This window comes from Aethalodelphis obliquidens, unplaced genomic scaffold (genome assembly GCF_003676395.1).
Source record: "Aethalodelphis obliquidens isolate GAN/ISIS:26980383/991018 unplaced genomic scaffold, ASM367639v1 scaffold8, whole genome shotgun sequence".
NCBI lineage: Eukaryota > Metazoa > Chordata > Mammalia > Artiodactyla > Delphinidae > Aethalodelphis > Aethalodelphis obliquidens.
Genome location: NW_020837952.1, coordinates 21,787,913 through 21,808,784, shown reverse-complemented (window position 1 = coordinate 21,808,784; position 20,872 = coordinate 21,787,913). Strand labels below are relative to the sequence as shown.

At 33.9% G+C, this 20,872-nt stretch overlaps 1 long non-coding RNA gene across 1 annotated transcript in view; it reads right to left on the bottom strand.

Moving 5' to 3' along the window:
* LOC113620763 (uncharacterized) overlaps nt 1-20,872 on the bottom strand; it is a 77,196-nt gene that overhangs the window by 30,596 nt on the left and 25,728 nt on the right. The gene's annotated exons all lie outside the window — the stretch shown is intronic.

Sequence of the window (20,872 nt, the reverse complement as noted above, 5' to 3'; positions counted from 1 at the left end):
AACACGAAGTAGTGGGGGTCAAGGTCAACTGCAGGTGTTCTTAAAGGTCCATCAATGGATGAATGGATAAAGAAAATTTGAGATATATATACATAAATTCTGCCATAATTTTATTATTATGAGTATTATTCAGTCATTTTGGTGTACAACGTAATGTCAGAATACAGAAAAACATCATCCTAATCTTTGATATTTCAATATGCCATATGCTTTATTTACAAGAATACAATGTTACATTAAGAGTGTGAACTCTGGAGCCTGACAAGTTATGATAAAATCCTTTATCTGTTATTTATTAGTAGTAGTATCACCCTGGGCAGGTGACCTCATCCCTTGGTATTTCAGTCCTCTCAACAGTAAAACGGGGTCAGCAACATCGCCTACTTAAAGTGTTGTATCAGATACATGCAAAGCCTATAGAACAGTGACTTGTATACATATGTGCTATACAAAAGGTAAGCTATTACTATTTTTATTATCATCATCATCATCATCAGTGGGTATATATTTTCTTGTCTTGTGTGATGACTCCATAGCATTTGAAAAGAACGATTCAGTACTTCCTTCCCCTGCCTTGGTGATTAAGGAAGCACATGTTTTTGTGAAGGCCGCTGAGCCATCGCAGAGGGAGAGCTGCTACAGAGTATCTCCTGGACCTGTGGTGTACTGTGTGCATGAAAAATAAACGTGTTCTTTTATGTTACTAAGATCTGGAAGTTGATCTTACTATATCATAACTTGGCGTTTCTGACTAATAAATGTTGGCAAGTCAATATACCTTGTTAAAAATTGGCTACAGTCTTCACCAATTTCTAGCTATGTGGTCTTGGAAACTTCTCCATTGCCTCAATTTTGATCTATAGAAAATAAGTGAGACTATTATTTATTGTAAAGGATTATTGTGAGAGTAAAGAAATATAAACTTTATAAATTGCCTCACATGTATTAACCCCTCAGTAATTAGTATTACTATTTTAAAATTTGTAATTAAAAAACCCCAAATATATTAGGGGAACTTTTGATAACTGGTTAATATTGAGAGTCTAGCTAAAACTTTTTTAGACATACTATCTTATCTGTAGCTGGTGGGAGTTGGTGGGGCTGTAAAGTGGAATAGTTTCTATGGAGGAAAATTAGACAATATGTTTTCAGAATTAAAAATGATCATACCTGCTAACCCAGCATTTCCACTTGTGGGTATTTGTTCTCCACGTAAACACAAATATGTATGAAAATGCCTATGTACATAGATATTCATTGAAATATTGTTTGTGATAGCAAAAGAAGGAAAAATAAACCTAACTAGTTAGCAATAAGGAATTGGTTAAGTAAAGAATAATAAATTCATACTCTGAAATACTATCAGGCAATTTTTAAAATGAAGTGATCCATAATATGGAAAGATCTCTAAGATATACTGTTGGGTAAAAAGTGTAAGATGTGGAGAAGGTTTAATGTGTTTCTACTCATGTAAACAGAAGATGTATATGCATAGAATGTCTAGGGAGAACGGAAGGATGAACAAACAACTGGTAACACTATCTTTGGGAAAAGGAGTTATGTTTTGGGAGAAATAGTTGAATGAAAGATGTATTTTTCATTGTATTTCTTAAATAGTTTTTTTTCACTTTTACAATGCAAATAATATAAAGTAGACAAAAGGAAAGATGATGCACCAGGCATACTTTTGTCATTATACTGTCACTAAAGGGTTGTTTATGGGTAAATGAATTGAGTGACATTGAAATGAGTTTTTTTGATACACTCGAGTGTTACTTTTATATACAGAAAAAGCAATTTAGAAAAATTATTTTTAAGACTAAATATTAAAATTAAAATATATTTCCCTCCTGCTTTAAGCTTATTTTACAAATTTTTAATTCTATTCATAAGTTTATCAGATTTTGATAATTATTTCTAAGGAGGATTTAAATAATGTGTACTCCTGTTTCTAAATTTAATCATGCATCCTCGAACTTTAAGCAGTCTTCTATTATTATATTAGATTTCTTTTTCAAATACTTGTTGTCTATGATAAAAATATTTCTAAGTATTTAAAACATTCTTATAAGTCTAATAGATTAAACTTATATCACTATTTAAAAATTAGTAAGGCTTCAGCTTAAAGACACTAATCTAAATCAATTACTCAATTATACATTTTTAAATTGTCTTTTAAAAGACTGTCACTCTAATAGCCAAACTGTCCTAAACAATATAAGGCAAAAATGCTAATGATTGTATGAGATAGAATCTTGAGTAAGGTGGGTATTGATTTTACACGTGCAGAGCAGTTAAGAAACTTGACTAAGTTAATATAACTAAATAATAGCAAAATAGGATCGAGGTTTGTCTGATTCCAATTTCCTATAACCTTCACACTATGTTACCTGCTTTACCACATGCTAGAGACTAGCAAAAAAGAATTTTATTAACTCATGTATTTAAAAGTTCAAGAAGTAGGGCTGGCTTCTAGTGTAGTTGGATATTGGGGCTCAAAAGATAACTTCATTATCCAGTTTTACCCTCATACTCTTGCAGCTTTGCTTTTTCGTGTGTTAGCTCCATTTTTAGCTGCAGAAACAAGTCTTATATTTACCTACCATCTAATCAAATGCTGGTATTTCATTTTTCTGAAATTGTCCAGCAAAGACCTTATCATATCCTATTTCTCCATTTTTACAATAGCTGCATCCCTGAAATATAACAACTAGCCAGGGAAATAAGATATACTGATTCCCTTAGCTAAAGCAAGACCAACCTTAATGTGAGGTTCTATTTTAACAAATCATGTGGATCAAGAGTGACAAATAGGTGAGGCAAATGTGAGGAGAAAATCTGTTATTGTTAAAGGAAATTCTGAAGTGAATCCTGCCCTTTCTGCATCTACTAGGCTTGTTATTTGAAGACTTTAGAATTCCAGAATCACCTATTAAAGTTGAAATGTCTACTTTTAACTTAATTAACCAATACCTTTAGTGTGATCTGGGGAAAGGAGGGGAGAGTGGCCTATATTTTGGCAACACAAGCTTTCCAGAGTAAATGGCTGCTGATTGGCAGATAGCCGGTATGAAGAATCATAGAGAGAATTGTACCAAGAGTAGATAGAGAGTATTGGACAAAAGATGCAATAAAAAGTGACACTTCCCTTAGCGGTTATCAGAGCCCCAGTTAAGCTGCTAGGTATTTGTTCAAGGCTAGGAGACTTAGACACTAATAAGAGGAAGTTGTTACACCAGTGTAAGAGGAATTGAACCATGTGGCATGTTGTTAAGATAGACAGTAAGGGCAGGGTTCTTAGTACCAGAATTCTATGAGGCAATGACTAAGACTTGGCTGGACACCAATACAGGAGTCACGGCTAGAGTAGTGAGAGCAGATTTCATAACAAGCAAGAACATTTGCTTTTAATTTAAGTTTCTTCTGCCTAAGGTCAGAATTAGTTCTGATAAAAATGGCTCCTGGAAACTGGCCTCAGACTTGAAAAAATAAACTTTGGAGAAGTGGGACCTGAAAGCTTCCAATCAAGGCACCATGTGTCCTCAGGATTCTTCTCTAGGTCCCTTCTTTTAGAACACAGCTTGCCTTCATTTCCCCAAATATTATGTCTTATATTTTTTGTCCCGGGGATTTTTTCCAGCTTTATTGAAATAAAATTGGCAAAAAAAAAAAATAATAGTAACATTGTATAAGTTTAAGATGTATAATATGATTACTTGATATATTGTGAAATGATAAGGTTAGTTGACACATCCATCACTTGATATAGTTACAATTTTTGTGTGTGTGGTGAGAATATTTGATTTACTCTCTTAGCAAATGTCAAGTATACAATACAGTATTGTTAATGATAGTTACCATGATGTACATTAAAGCTTCAGAACTTATTCATCTTACACCTGAAAGTTTGTACTTTTTGACCAACATCGCCCCATTTCTCTCACCCCTGGCCCCTGGCAACCACTAACCTACTCTCTGTTTCTGTGATTTCGGCTTTTTTAGGTTCCACATATGTGAGATCATACAATATTGGTCTTGTTCTGTCTGACTTATTTCACTTAACCTAATGCCCTGAAGAAGATTCATCCATGCTGTCACAAATGGCAGGATTTCCTTCTTTTTCATGACTGAATAATATTCCATTAGATATATTTAATATATATAAATATTTTTGCACATATTTATTTATAGCTAGTAAGATCATCTTCTGTTAAATAATAAGGCACCATTCATATATACATATATGATGTGCACACAAAGAAGCAAAGGGAGGGACTTCCGTGGTGATGCAGTGGTTAAGATTCCAAGTTCCCAATGCAGGAAGCCCTAGTTCGATCCTTAGTCAGAGAACTAGATCCCACATGCGTGCCATAACTAAAGAGCCAGCACTAAGGAACCCGCGAGCTGTAACTAAGGAGACTGCCTGACACAACTAAGACCCAGTGCAACCAAATAAATAAATAAGTGAAATATTCAAAAAACCCAAAAACTAAGTAGCTGTAGAATTCACAAATTTTGCTCTTAAGAAACAGATTGTGACTTTCAATAATAAATATTTATTTAAGAAAAAGAGAAGCAAAGGGAGCTAAAGTGTACATTAGTATCTGGTAAGGGAGTTTATGTGGCAGCAACTTTACTAGAAAACTAGACTATACATGTTATTTTAGATGGAACTTTTTGTCTGTGATCTTTGGTAGAAAGAAGTCTCTTTAGGTTTCTTCACTATAAAAATGTTGTATTAGTTTAAAAAATAATATTCATATGCATTTTCTTTATCCATTCTTTTGTCACTAGACAGGTTGTTTCCATGTCTTGGCTATTGTGAATAATGCTGCAATGAACTTGGGGGTGTATATATCTTTTCTAGTTAGTGGTTTTTTTTTTGTTTTCTTTGAGTAAATACCTGCAAGTGGAATTGCTGGATCACATGCTAGTTCTATTTTTAATTTTTTTTAGGAACTGCCATACTGTTTTCCATAGTGGCTGAACCAATTTAAATTCTAACAGTACACAAGGGTTCCTTTTTCTCCACATCCTTGCCAACACATGTTATCTCTTGTTTTTTTGATAATAGCCATTCTGACAGGTATGAGGTGGTATCCCAATGTGATTTTGATTTGCACTTCCCTGATGATTAATGATGTTAAGTATCTTTCATGTATTTCTTGGCCAGTTGTAAATCTTCTTTGGAAAAATGTCTATTCAAGTCCTTTGCCTGTCCTAAGGATTTAAATAATCAATTGAATGTATAGGTTTGTGTTAATGTGCTTTTGTGCAACTTACCTTTTTTAGGGATTAGTTTAGGCAACCATAGATCAAGGGAATAACACTGGTGTTAAGTAGTTAATTATCAGGATGTTAGAAACATTGATATATAACCTAAATACAAGGAAATCCTTGGTCATACACAAATTAGTTTAAAAGCAATTTAGATACCTATCCATTGCTGAAGGTAATGAGGCTAACTGTATTCTTTCTTTAAAAAAATTCTTGGTCAAATTTGCAGATAGAGCCTGGAGCATCTTATCATAGCAGAAAATAAGGAAATGACATAAGGGGGAAAAAAACCCACAATGATAGTGACAGGATATATCAAAGGGTCACAGGAGCTAACTGAAAGAGCTCCTGATGGGCAAACTTGGAATAATTCAGATAACAAAGTAAAGAATACAGACATGAGACAAAGATGCAACTAGGTATAATGGAAAGAGTATTAGATTTGTAACTGGGCAGTATAGTTCTTGTCTTAAATGTGCCATTTCATAGAGCATAACTTCTTTACCTCTCAAAGACTAACTTTCGTAGATGATTCACTTTAGAAGAGACCTTTTCCCATTGCTCTAGCTTCCATAAAATGGGTCTTTTTCCCTGAACACTCCTAGCCTCTTATCCTGTCCTTACTTCTTGTGGCAATGGAATGAGTTTCCTTGATGGTAGGTGAGAGTCATTAATTTATGATTCTTGATTGAATGGGGATAACCTAGAAATGGTTCTAAATGGGAGGTATTTGTTGTTCTATCCTTTCTTTTCTACTCTGGACCAACGTGAAACAGCTGAACAATGGCTGAAGCATTTGCTGTTTGGGCAACATGTTCTCTTGGGATTCAGTATTTTTCTATCTTCTTTACTGAGACTTTGTTTAAAGAGATCACCAGCACACTATATATAAACTTAAGATTCTGCCTTCTAATTTCTGAGAAAATTAGTTCTTCCAGTTTTATAAACTCTCTAGAAGAGTGGAGTGTGTGATTTGATTGTTCTACAACCAGCTAGGAAGTGAGTAGTCCCATTTGGGCTTCACACTATGTCTTCCATACTAGTTTTTATCAAACATATAGGAGATGTTTTGATTTACCTTCTGCCTTTGACTTAGTGCTCAATTGGTTCCAAACTTAGATGGGAAAAGGGAGGTGTTATTTGCTGAGACTCTCAAACCAACCTCAGCATTTCATAAAACCAAATAAAATAATTTATGCTCTGGTAGCTTGAAAATAATAAATCATCATATAAATGTAACTTGTTATCATAGTAAAATGGGAGCTTTTGAAACTAACAGCCATAAGTGTTGTACTTCTATGTAAAAAATATTGTTACAACTTCTGTTACTACCCAAAATAATAATGAAATTCTCAGCTTGTTTAAAGTTCGTGGCAATCTTGCTTAGCTTTATAGGGTGGACTCTTACACATTCCTAATTGCCAATTATTTCCCTCTCTTTTTGCCCCTTACACGTTCAATATAAAAACCATGCTTTTAATTAACTTCTGCTCAGTAAATAGGTATTAAGATGCACACTTTGTGCTTCAGAACCACAATTAAAGCTGTAGGGTTAGTTTTTGCAACGTTATTCTAATTAAAATACTTTTAGCTGTATTTGGCATGCATTAAAATGTCAAGTAATTGACAGCCCGTAAGTGAAAAATTGATCCAATTATCAAGCCAGCTAGAACTTTTTTTCTTTTTTCAACTGCAAAGATTTATTATGGCCATTAGAATTACAGATGTTTATATGTTTGCTTTTAGTAATTGGAATTCATTTAACTTTGCCATGCCCTCGGTGTTGTTTCTGCTCTTCAGTGGGATATACGATTCTTCAATCTTTGAAGTGCACATTTAGAGAAAGCCTCCCAATTCTCTCTTCACATGGAGGAGATAATCATGCTTTCACTGGAGTTTAGGGAATAGATTTTTCTTTTCATGTCTCCAGATGGTCCTTTTAGTAATGAATCACAGAGGAACATAGTTTATCCTAAGATATGGCTTCTCTACATCTTATTTTTTAAATTAATGATATAAATCTTTAACAAATTACTTAATTTAAGATATGCAAATAGAGTAAAACAAAAGAAAATATAATAAATGTTAACTTCTAATTGCAACTATTTGGTTAGTCTCTCCTGCAAAGTAATAAAAATATTTAATCCTCTCAATAAAAGCCAGCCCCAAACCCTCCAAAATATCAATTCTATATAGGCTTGAAAGGTGTTTAATTTAGAATGATTATTAATAAAGCAGAAAAGAAAAAGATGGGGAGGATTAATGTTTATTCAGTTAGTTATATTGAGTTATTGGACTAGTACTGTGGGGAAGCAATACATACTATTTTTTAAGAATCTTCATCAGTAAATATTAGCCAACTAGGAAAAACGTCACTGCAGAGTATAGGTTGTAGGTATTAAATTTGTTTGTACCTGGATCTAATAACTGTAACTGGAATAAATATCAAACTGATTCATTTGTTATGGATGCCATAGACATATTATTCCACCGAGGGCATTTTAATAGATATATTTAAATCCTAAACAAGCCTTCCCTTACCCAAGACTTCATAATAACATGTGTCTCTTTAAAGTAAATGCAAAGTTCCCAGCTTAGTACTCAGTGTCTTTTATCACTAGACCCTGGTACCTCCACTAATTTTGCCATATTCCTGGAAATCCTGATCTAGGCCACCCAGAAACATCCAACACATCTTGATCAATAATCCCACTTCTTTGCTTTTTCCTTTCCTATTTTCTTATTTCCCAGTAGTCTTCACTCTACCTATACAAAAGTTCCAGGAAGACCAGGCTAAAACTTACTTTCACCAAGACCATACCTTCATGAACCTATCCCAGAAATAAAATTCTTCTATTCTAAATTCTACAATAGTCTTACAGTTTGTGCTTCACTATAAGAAAGGTATTTAGAGTCAGTTCTCATTTCATGGTAGTTACGTTCTGTAAAGTCACTGCAAATATGAATCATTGCTTCTTGGTGAAATAAAGGTGAATAAAGAGAGGTCTGGAAGCCTCTTGTCATTACAGTTTTCTTAACTGATCAATAGGTAATCTTGTTTTATGTGTGCTTCTATTTCAAGACATCTTATTTAATATACATTGTTGATTCATTAACATTGAGCTCCTGGAAAACAACACTATACCTCATGAGTGAATAAAGCATCTAACACCTATTTTTCATAAGGCACATCACAGCCTTCTTGGACTTAAGAACACTGGATAACACTTCAGCATTAGGCTTGGGGGTCATTTTAAACAGCAAAATCGCCAAGAAAAAGCACAAAAGTGTGAAAAATGTGGCGCTAAATAGAGCATGAAAAGTACACATTTTACACTATGAAAGCTGAAATAAGATTTCAGGGAGAAACCTTATTTGACCTCTGCTGAGACCATGTGCATGGGGCAACTCAATTTTTTGCTACACTGAGCATGTGCATGTCCATGAATGGAATGACTGTGAAAACCCTAGAGTATTGATTTTAGGGTTGCAAATAAATTTAAATCGGTGAATTCATAATAATGGAATCATGGAATTCATAAATAATGAGGATCAACTGCATATTTCTTTACACCATCTTTTTTATTTATTTTTTGGTACGTGGGCCTCTCACTGCTGTGGCCTCTCCCGTTGCGGAGCAGAGGCTCCGGACGCGCAGGCTCAGTGGCCATGGCTCACGGGCCTAGCTGCTCCGTGGCATGTGGGATCTTCCCGGACCGGGGCACGAACTCGTGTCCCCTGCATCGGCAGGCGGACTCTCAACCACTGCGGCACCAGGGAAGCCCTCTTACACCATCTTGTCTTCAGAATTACATCCTCCCCCCAATTCTGATGATCCATTGTAATACATTTAATGACACTTGCTGAATGTGAAAATAAATGTTACTTTGACACAAATAGTATCATACATGGGATACTGCTATACAAATTAATTTGATTATGTAATCTCTGGCCTTACCTGGAAACATGGATTTAAAGTGCTCTGAGCAATTTTTTTTAAGAACTTTAAAAAGTAAATATAGGGGCTTCCCTGGTGGCGCAGTGGTTGAGAGTCCGCCTGCCGATACAGGGGACACGGGTTCGTGCCCCGGTCCGGGAAGATCCCACATGCCGAGGAGCGGCTAGGCCCGTGAGCCATGGCCGCTGAGCCTGCGCGTCCGGAGCCTGTGCTCCGCAACGGGAGAGGCCACAACAGTGAGAGGCCCGCGTACCGCAAAATAATAATAATATAATTTATTATGCCACATTCAAATTTGGCAAAAATAAATAAAACAAAATAAAATGCTCTCTTGTATCCTGTTTCATTAATTCACCTATTTAGATTGTTCACCAAGAGTATTCATTGCTTCCCTTAGGTAATTAATATATAGTAAATTCTAAGGACTCTAGTAGAATATCCCCCAACCTCCTGTATTATGCTGATATTAGCAATAGCTGGTTTGTTTTATAACAGGTATAAAAATGAAGCTGATTGCTTTTTAATTTCTTCTCTGTCCATTGGGAGGAGCCATTGCCCTTAGGAATAGAAGAAAGCGCGGTTACATAGAAAGTTGTCTCTTTGTTTTTTATTTTCATCTGGTAACTGACCTTTGTGGCTCTGGATCAAATTTTACTCTAGGAAACATGGGTGTTTCAGTAATGTCTGTATTATTACTAACTCTATTCATAATAAACAACTCCACAAAGCAGGTCCTTTTCAGTGGAGGGTGCCTAACACAATGCATGCACAATTTAACAACTTTAGAAATAAAAGAGCTACGTTGATTTTAATGGGTTTGGCTTTGTTTTTTGTTTGTTCGCTTGTTTTGTTTTGTTTTGTTTTGTTTTAAAGAATAACAGAGTAAAATGTGTACTGGAAAACCGTACAACAAATTGGTCTTTAAGCTTTATGTAACTCTTTTTCAGCTTTCAGATACTTCTTCACCTCTAAATATTTAAGCATTAAATATGTTCTTCTCTAGAAGAATTTTTTTAAAAAAACCTTTAAATATTTGCTTAGTTGCAAGGATTAAACTGCAAATACGAATTATTTGAGAATCAATCATATACTTAATGATTGTGCAAAATGTGAAAATACTAAATTTAGTTTGATGTACTGAAATACTATACAATTAGAAATTGAGCATTGTATTTGATATGCTTGCTTAGGAATTGATCTTTTGATCTTTTTCTCGAAAACTATTTATTAAATGGAAAACATGATGCAAAGGAATAGGCAGTGGGGCTTAAAGCATGGACACTGAACAGAGCCAATACACAATACATTTTTTTAAATGAATTCAGCTTACAAACATCAAAATACTAAGACCCAAGTTCTTTCAGGAATTTAAAGGCAGAATAATTTATTAGGGATAAATATATACATTTGGGAATCAACGACACAGAAATCATATTGAAAGTCACTCAATTGAATGAGACCTCTAGTGAGAGCATTTAGATAAAGCACATGACAAGAAGACAGTCAATGATTGAAGCTTGGGACGGGCAAGGCTTAGAGGCTGAGCAGAGGCTGTGAAGGCGTGACCACTGAGAGAAGAAAACCAGGAATATGTGGTTTCCCAGAAGACAAGGTAATAGAATATCTGATGAAGGATTTGATGGAAAGTAATATAAAAATCACAGTCCTGGTTTCTGGACTGGCATGGAAGGACCTTGGAAATCATCACTCCCATCCTCAAGACAAGAAAAAAGCTCATTGAAGTGAAAGTCTACAATTTTTCTTAGATCCAGAGAACGGAGGTCATAGGGCAAACAGCTGCTCTAAAATTGTAGACAGACGAGTGAATACCTAAACAGAAACCCTGGGGCATAAACCACTTCTAGAGCCAGTACTCGGGTAATAAAACAAACTGTAATTGACAATATTCAGGACTTTCCTGGTGGCGCAGTGGTTGAGAGTCCGCCTGCTGATGCAGGGGACACGGGTTCGTGCCGCGGTCCGGGAAGATCCCACATGCCGCAGAGCGGCTGGGCCCGTGAGCCATGGCCGCTGAGCCTGCGCGTCCGGAGCCTGTGCTCCGCAACGGGAGAGGCCACAACAGTGAAAAACTGTTTATAGCAATTCATGCCTTTACATCAGAATACTTTTTATTAATTGAAGTGTTCAAATTCATCATTTTTGTTTTGTACTTCATTATTTTTATTGGTCCTTTTCAGTTCCTAATAATAAATTTGAAAATAACAAAAAAAAATCCTTTACAAATGTCCAAACAAGGAGTCTGCAATTTCTCATTATTGTATTGAAACTTTCAAAATAGTCTTTACAAATGGCAGTTGAAATTGAGTATTACCAACTCTTAACATGAGCCTAAAAATGTCTCTGGTCACTTCAATGCCAACTTCCTGAGAGAGGAGGTCAGGGTGGGAAGATGTAATGGTCTTAACCAATTGCAGTTAAAATATCCTACTTTTGCAAGTTTTACAATAATACTTGGTCATATGAATACATTGTTAGGAACCTTCCCATTGTCTTAGACAGTAACTGTTCAAGTAAGGAGCACAGTTCAGTTTTAAATTTACTTTCACTCAAGAGTGTTTAATTTACCTGATTCTATCACCATTTCATTGTTTTTCCCATAGATTGTTCGTAGGTTCATAAAGCCTATGTAAAATCTTTCTACGTGCTTACTTTAGAAGAACGTTATAGGAAAGAACTACCAGATCTAGCTACATCTATTTCTCCCCCACCCCACCCCCAAGGAACTTTCCTATACAATTAGAAATTAAAACTTTTCAGTGGTTACAGGCTCTACTTCTATAGTTTAGGTGAAAGGTGATAAATGAAGGACAGAAAATTAGCTCTACTAACACTTACTGAACTCATATAGAAATAAACTTTATCATATGAAAGAATTATATTGTTGATGTTGAAGTAGCTGTTTGGAAACTAATGTCTCTAATAGCCATTTATGATCCACCTGGTCCTGTTTCTCTGTCTCTTTTTGCTCTCGCTCTCTCTTATTACATTTATCTGTCTTTCCATCTCTCTCTCTAATATCTAAAATAGTTGGATTATTACTAAGGACTTTTTGAAGATGACAAACAATTATAGGAGGAGAGAACTCAATACATATATGCAGCTTATTATAAAAGTCTCTACAAGAAACTATTAAGAATGCAATTCTGATGTTATCCTTCAGTCCTTAACTAAAGGTTTAGTGTCAACTCTCAATGCAATGCTGGCACTCAATATGAATCTGAAATGTTGATGATAAATAATTTCAACTCAAACCCTCAAGTTCTTTGCTTTAACAAGGAATCAAAGCCATTCTCATCTATCTCCTTATAATTCTTGAAAAAGAGGTGTAGCCTTTTCTGTTCACATGTATATTAAAAAATGAAGACAAAAACAAATAGCTCACCATATTGAGCTCAATTTAGGTGTATAAACCAAACTAAAAATCTATGTAGCTCAGCAAAACCAAGAGGCATTGACGTTTGAACATTTTTATATAAAAAACTACCTCCTCTCTCTGGCCACCATTTGTAATTGGTTACTGATTGTTAATGATGATTTTTTAAAAAATAACACTTCTTCCATTTGCCTAGCCCCAAATATATTTCTCTGAAAGTTATCTGTATTTTTTCACAAAGATGTCTTTTTTTCCTATTTTAAATCTCTATTCCTTTGTATCCATTGTTTAAACTCCTGCCAAATTAATCTACCTAGACAATTACTTATGATATCACTTTATAGGTAAAATATGTTCAATCATTTTCCATTTTCTATGAAGTAAATGCTAATTTCGTGATGCTGGAATTTTAGACTTTAACCTGTAATTATCATCAGATATGCTAATTTGTCCCTTGGTCAAAACATGTATGTCTAACGTTGATTTAGAAGACATCTATTTTGGTCTATCCCAAAATAATTCGCACATTTTTTTATAGCCAGACCCCAACTTTTATTTGGAGAGTAGCCACCTCTTCACTTCCCCACGGTATTTTACATATATGTGTCATGTATCACTTTTTGCATTCTGCCATGCATTATGATTATTTTTCTGCCAGCTGTAGCACAGTGAAAATAGCACTTTTTGTGGTATTTGGCGAATTAAGGTGGAACAGCTTATTCCCACTGTTTATTGTGCGACCCTGGATAAGATGCTAAATTTCTCTGAACTTCAGTTTTTATGGTGATTAAGTGAACATGAGAAAATATTTAGTTCTAGAACTATAATAGAAATACTTCAGCAACATATGTACAAAATTTTTTATTCAATAATTGAATAACTATTTACTAAGTATTTATTATGTACAAAGCACTGAGCTAAGAACGACATTGTAACTAACACATCATATGTTCTGTTCAATCAAAGTTTGTAAAAGAGCACTCATTATGTTCCTAGTTAGAGTGAAAGCCTGGAAGAAAGGGTTCATAATTTATTTTATCCATCAAAACACTTATTACATTGCTCTTATCATATTCAATGATGTTTTTAATAAAACTTTAGGAGGAAATTAGAAATGAAATATTTAGAGTCAGCAAAGTTGCCATCTGGTTAACTGTACAGAAAGAAAGACAAGTACCAGATTTCCTTCTGTACTGTTTGCTTTAAAGAATTATTGATATGTAAGTATCACTAATAAAGAAAACAAATCTTTAGGGAATGGCTGTACACAGTGCCAAAATATCTTTAAGAAGTTGTCATTTTGCTCATGCAGTTGTCGTTTAGAAGAACTGAGTTTAATAGAAGAGTGTATTATTTCAACAAATTTCATCAGTAGTATTTTCTTTCTGGGTCATGTTCCAATATGGCAACTGTATCATGTTCCAGTATGGCAACTTTAAATCTTATATCAATGTAACATTTCCCTAACCACTAGAGCTTTAAAAAAACATATTCATTAGACTTCTCATTTCTCTACCATTAAAAATGCTCACGGCAATAATTGTCAACAGCTCTGTGTTTGTCACAAAAAAAAAGCCTCGGAAGCGACTTTCATTCCCTGGAATCATTGCAAATAGACTTGGGGGGCGGGCAGGGAAGCACAGTTCTTGTAAATATAGAATGGTGTGTATTTGCAGAGCATTTTTGTAATGGATATGGTCATTTCCAAAGTATGAGGGTACTTTAGAGATAATAGATTATCTTTTTTCCAAAAGATATGCTTTTAATCTTTTAGATATCTGGTACCCTAAGGGACAACCTTTTTAACATTTGCATTACTTATTTTACTGAATTATTTTAAAACAGGTACTTCAAAGTGTATTTTAATTATTAATATTTTTATTTCCCTTATTAACATTTTATTGAGAACAGATATTTACTATCTCTATGAAAGTATTTTTTCATAAAAGTACTACCATAAATTCAATGTCATTATTTAAACAAATAGACTTGTATCTTTATAAGTTTACATATATAAACCATAGCATGTTTAAAGCAACATGTCTATATATATATACACATATATATTGTGATATATATACAATATACTATATAATAACATCTATAACACATAGTGTATATATAGTATATATTATATATATGCACCACTACATTTGTATCACAATGTATATGTATATATATATGGAAAAATGTATATATGTATATGTCACACACACACACACACACACACACACACACACATACACAGAGGTTGTATTCCTGGCATTCTCTTCCCTGAGAAACACAGTTCTGATCCTATAAAACTTAAAATCAATGAAAAAAGTTTCTCAAATACTTTTCATGTGTTCTGTGGCCAAGCATATCAGCATGATTGAGAGTTAGATTCACCTGTAGGCTTAAATTGGGTAACATTTGTAAGACAGTTTCAGAAGTTCTCTAGATAAAGACATTTGAAAAGGTCATGCTGTGTTTAATGTACTCTATTGCAGAAGTCAAGACCACACTACTGATTTAAAATGAAATTTGGCTAACAGCTCCCTTTACAGCTACTCTCAACAACCCAAATTCGTTAAGATTTAGGCAGATTTTAAATATCTAGGTAGCTTTAAAGGAATAGAGCTCATGATACCAAATACTATTAGCTAATTGAAAGCAACTGTCTGGAAAAACTTTCATTCATTATTGGAAAGAAAATCTTAACCATGATAAATACTTGGCTAAGCATTTCACCATAGAACATTCAGCATATTTATTATAAAATCAATACCACCTAACTACACATAGGAACTTATTTCACAAATATTTTACCGTCAATTATTTGACTCAGAGTCAGTATTAGTAAAAACATATAATTTGTGCAATTATCTTTCTATTATGAGATAAGTAAAAAAATACAATAGTATCAGTTTCCTTCATTCCAAACCTCTATTTTATATATAGGAATGGACAACAGTTCTCAGAGAATAAATAGGCATAACCTGGTTGATATGTGGTTGAGAATATTCTGGAAAGAGAATTATAAAAAAGTAAAATACTATAGGCAGGGAGATGAAAAATCTTTGGTTGTAATATTTCTAGGACATGTAATTCTTAGCATGTCCTTATATACTAGATTGGGTCAGAGTTCCCGATTACCAGAAAATTGCAATAGAACAAAACCCCAAAACAAGAGTAAATGGTTTTTATTGGCAACACTGAGAATGGACAAATTTAAAAAAATAAAAGAATGAAAGAAAAAAGAAAGAAATGCTTTTGAGAAAACTGTATGGAGTGAGGGGATGAGTGGGGAAGAAACCAACAACCAAGAAAAAGAAAAGAAGAACATAGCTCTAACAATAATCTACTGAAAAATCTAGAAGAAAATGTCAGGAACGTTTTTATTTGTATCCTCAAAAGAATTTAGAATGACTTGGCCTCTATAAAATAGGAGCAAACAATTATTAGGATAGAAAACACTGAAATGGAAATTCTTTAAGATTAGTTGAAAAATCAGCAGGATAAAAAGGATGCTTTCAGAATGAGCTGAAAAAGGAATCTGACGTGGTTGTGAAAGATTGCAAGAGTATCAACAAACACAGTGGCAAAATTAAATCCTCACTGAAATCAATAAAAGATAAAATTTACATTGAGAAAAATCAAATCACTGACCTAAAGGTCAAGTTTGAAAAGTTCTCCAAGGTTGCAAAGGAAGAGGACAAAGAGATAAATAAAGCGAGAGATGGCATTGAACATAGGAAAAGAGAGACGGGGGAGAAAATATTCTAAGGAGAAATGAAAACAAGTAAAATATAAAATCTAGGCAACATGGATTCAACATTTTAAAAATAGGATCTATGTATTCAGAGTGGTGTTTCACCTCATTCAGGACAAAATCAAAGAAAAACTATTTGGAAATATTATGGAATATTTTTGAATGATAAGCATAATAAAATAAAACCTTATAAGGAAGCACTCATTTACTTTCTTAAGTTTTCCTAGGTAGGAATAAATTTCAGGTTGATTCTAAGACTGTTGAAAGTTTTAGGGGAAACTTGAAACAGTAAGAGACTCAAAATGAGAGCTATAGAAATGAAAAATGGAAGAAAGCATAGGAAAAATCATGCTTTTAAACAATTTTTGCATTTTTAACTATTAAAATTTTTTTTAATCTTTTTTTAAACATCTTTATTAGAGTATAATTGCTTTACAGTGGTGTGTCAGTTTCTGCTTTATAACAAAGTGAATCAGTTATACATATACATATGTCCCCATATCTCTTCCCTCTTGCATCTCCCTCCCTCCCACCCTCCCTATCCCACCCCTCCAGGGTGGGATCAGCACCGAGCTGATCTCCCTGTGCTATGCAGCTGCTTCCCACTAGCTATCTATTTTACATTTGGTCATGTATATATGTCCATGCCACTCTCTCACTTCATCCCAGCTTACCCTTCCCCCTCCCTGTATCCTCAAGTCCATTCTCTAGTAGGTCTGCATCTTTATTCCTGTCTTGCCTCTAGGTTCTTCTGACCATTTTATTTCTTTTTTCTTTTTTAGATTCCACATATATGTGTTAGCATACAGTATTTGTTTTTCTCTTTCTGACTTACTTCACTCTGTATGATAGTCTCTAGGTCCATCCACCTCACTACAAATAACTCAGTTTCATTCCTCTTTTATGGCTGAGTAATACTCCATTGTATATATGTGCCACATCTTCTTTATCCATTAATCTGTCGATGGACCCTAAGGTTGCCTCCATGTCCTGACTATTGTAAATAGAGCTGCAGTGAACATTTTGGTACATGACTCTTTTTGAATTATGGTTTTCTTAGGGTATATGCCCAGTAGTGGGATTGCTGGGTCATATGGTAGTTCTATTAAAATTTTTAAAATCTTAAATGACATTGTTTCTTGTGTATATTCAACATACATCATTAATTTATATCAGTGTAGAAACTAGATTTTTATATCCTACAAATTAAACTGTGACTCAGAACTGAACACATATTAGTGCACCATGAGAATAAATTATTTAATATAAGTGCCCATTCCTTTCAAATGCATTCACTGAAGTAAACTTATATGAGTTTATGAAAATATTAAATGATTGGTTTTTCTTCTAGCTATTTTTACTAATGCTATATATTTTTAAAAAGAGTAGAAAAATGTTAGGAAATGTGTCTTAATTGAGTATTGTTCTTTATGTTATTTCATGAATGGAAAGAGAAAATCTCACAGCTCTTGATAGCCAAGAACACTGATGCATTCGCCTCTGATAACTTGTGGAAACAAATTCACATAAAATTTACTGAAAAATACATAAATTTGTTTTTTCCATTAAGATAATTTCTCATGAATTACACTTGTAAACAGAATAGAGTAAGACACAATGACCTTTTTTGGCTATTTGGGACAGAATCAACTTGTTCTCTCTCCCCACCAACTCCCCCCATCCCCCGCCCTCGGTTGCATAACTGAATGAGTATCAGTCTGAACTCTAAGTTACAAGACTGTAATTAATTACATCACAGCTGACCTGCTGGTCAGTTCTCCATTTGGACTTGGCAACCTGGACCAACAATTTTCTACTAACAGACAAATTGCATTTTGTACTTTTTCACTGCGATGCAAAAAAAAAAAAGGCTAGTGACCCAAATGGCACAGATGATGCTAGAGAACACACATTCTATGAGAAGTCTTGACAAATCCCAAGTGTGAGAAACCAAAGCAGAGCCCATGCAGAGAATTTGGGAATGGAATTCTAAGGGAATTTCATAAATGACTTTCTACTGACAAAGTAAGACATGAACTAAGCGAGACATTACTGCTTATAGTAATCCCCTAACGAAGTCAGCATATTCAAGTTAGGATAATGCTTTGACAACTAACTAAATCAACAGCGAGAAGCAAATTTCTACTTCAGAGATTAAGTGGGTACGCTTGAGTATTATGTTTTATATTTTTAAGTAAAAATTTTGTCTGATTGTAAGAAGATACATACATGTTTAAAATTTGGAAGCTATATGAAAGACAAATCAAGAACAACAATGCAAATGAATTGTGCAAGTATAAACACAATTATTTATTTTTGGTTTTATCAAGATCATAGTCATTCTATATAAACTCTTGTATTTGTTTTTAAATTTATGTGGACCTTTATCCACTTTTGTTTTCTTCTGAACACATGCTTTTTACATCCCTGCCCATGGATTAATCTCTATCACATGGATATACCATGTGATAGCACTGAGCATAATATCTGAATCATAGTAAGCTCTTGAAAATAATCAATTATTGTTTCCATGAGCATTTTGATTGTTCAAAATTGTCTGATATGATAAATAATGCTTTGGTCAAAATTATGAATGTAAATACTTATCTGAATTTCAAATTCCTTTAGATAAATTATTAAAAAGGATTTATTGAAAGTGATCTATTTAAGGCTCTCAATATTGAAAGTTTATGATTATGTGTCCCACTATACTCTATTGATATTATTTTTCTGTATCTAAATTAATCTATAGAATTATAGGAAAATTATACCTTCTTGTCTAACAAGAATTTATGTTATTAATAAGAATTATAGAAAATTCATTAGTTTAAATTTTAATTTTTCTATGCATTGTTCATCTTTGGAGTTAATGTCTCTTTTAGAGCAAAGGTTTCTAAACTATGCTTCATGGAGATCTAGGGACCTATGTTTATGGGCCCTGGGAAGCCAAGCAAGTGGGCAAAGAAAAGGAGCCCAGTGGGTGTTCAGACTCTGGAATTTGACCTGAGCAAGTCTGCCCCCACCTACTTTACAATTCGGGCTTCATCTAAAGCTAAATGTATAGAAGACGCTTGGCAATCACTATATTTTAGTGTTAGTAATTGATTACTAATTTTTAACAGCCCTACACATTTTTAACATATTAACACTGTATTCTTTGTAAATATTTCCTAGTTTATCTTTAGTCTTGTTCGATGGTTTGTAATGACAAGAAATAGTTATTTTTAGGTAGGAAAATGTATGAATTTATTTTATTCATTATAACCAAAATATGCAATAGCTTTATAAACTAAGACTGTTAGGAAGAAAAGCACAAAACCTTGCCAAGGGCTATTAGAAAAAAATAGTCTTAAATAACAGGAGAGGGATAGCATGTTTATGAGTACAGATAACCACTGATATGTCTTAAGTCAGGTTGTGCTGGAAACATTCTCGGAGCAAGATTTGTTTGAAGGCACTTCATTGCTTTTGGTAACAACTCCAAAACACCATTGTGAGGAAATGGGAAGCAGGATTAGGTAGAGGATTAGTCCAAGCCAATCCCATGGGGATGTCTGGAGCTGGGGTGGTCCTTTAGAGTTGTCTTGAATTGAGGCAAGGGGTCTGGACCTTTGTCCCTCCACATTAGCCAGGCATTGTAAATAGGTGCTCTGGAGATGCAGCTTAATCTTGGGCAACTTTTAGGGAAGGAACCCGGTGTAAACTATCAGCAACCAGTATTCCCTGTGGGGTGAGAACCTTCCTCTGAAAGGGGATCTGGGCTGCATACCTTAGCATCCACCCTATTGTAAGATGTTAATTTCTCTCTTATGCTGCTGTTGGCAGTATAAATTGGTATGAATTTCCTGTAAGGAAATTTTGGTAATTTATATCAAAATTTTTTCCAATTTGCTTCTGGAATTTTTTTTTATAATAAAATTATCAGATATATGACAAAGATTTATAGGCAAGTATGTAAGATTTACATTTTTGTTCTCTATCTACCTTTAAATAAATATAAACATATAATTATAACTAAACAATATTACGGTATATTATATTCTAGAGTATATACAGTATATATTATAATTGTATAATCTGATATTTTATATGCTTATATGTATTTCATATACACATATGAAACATATATATATATATATGGAAATTTAGCAGAAAATTTGTGTAAATTGCTCCTGGATCATGAAACTTTGGCTGGTAATTTTTTCCCTATTTATTTTTTTGTCTGTTTTTCAAGTTACCTGTGAAAACTAATATTACTTTTTAATTAGAAAAAATATTAATTAACCATGATATTTAAGCTTTAAACGATCTCTTAGCTTCTTCATATCAAACACACAAGTAGACCAATTTTTTAATGGTTTGGTTTCAATATTGCTCTTTTCCAAATCATAACGTAAACCATACAAACACATGAAATGTATATCTTCCTACCCAAGATGCCTCACTAGAGAATGTTGTGAAGTTATTTCTGAGAGGGGAGATAAGTTGTGAG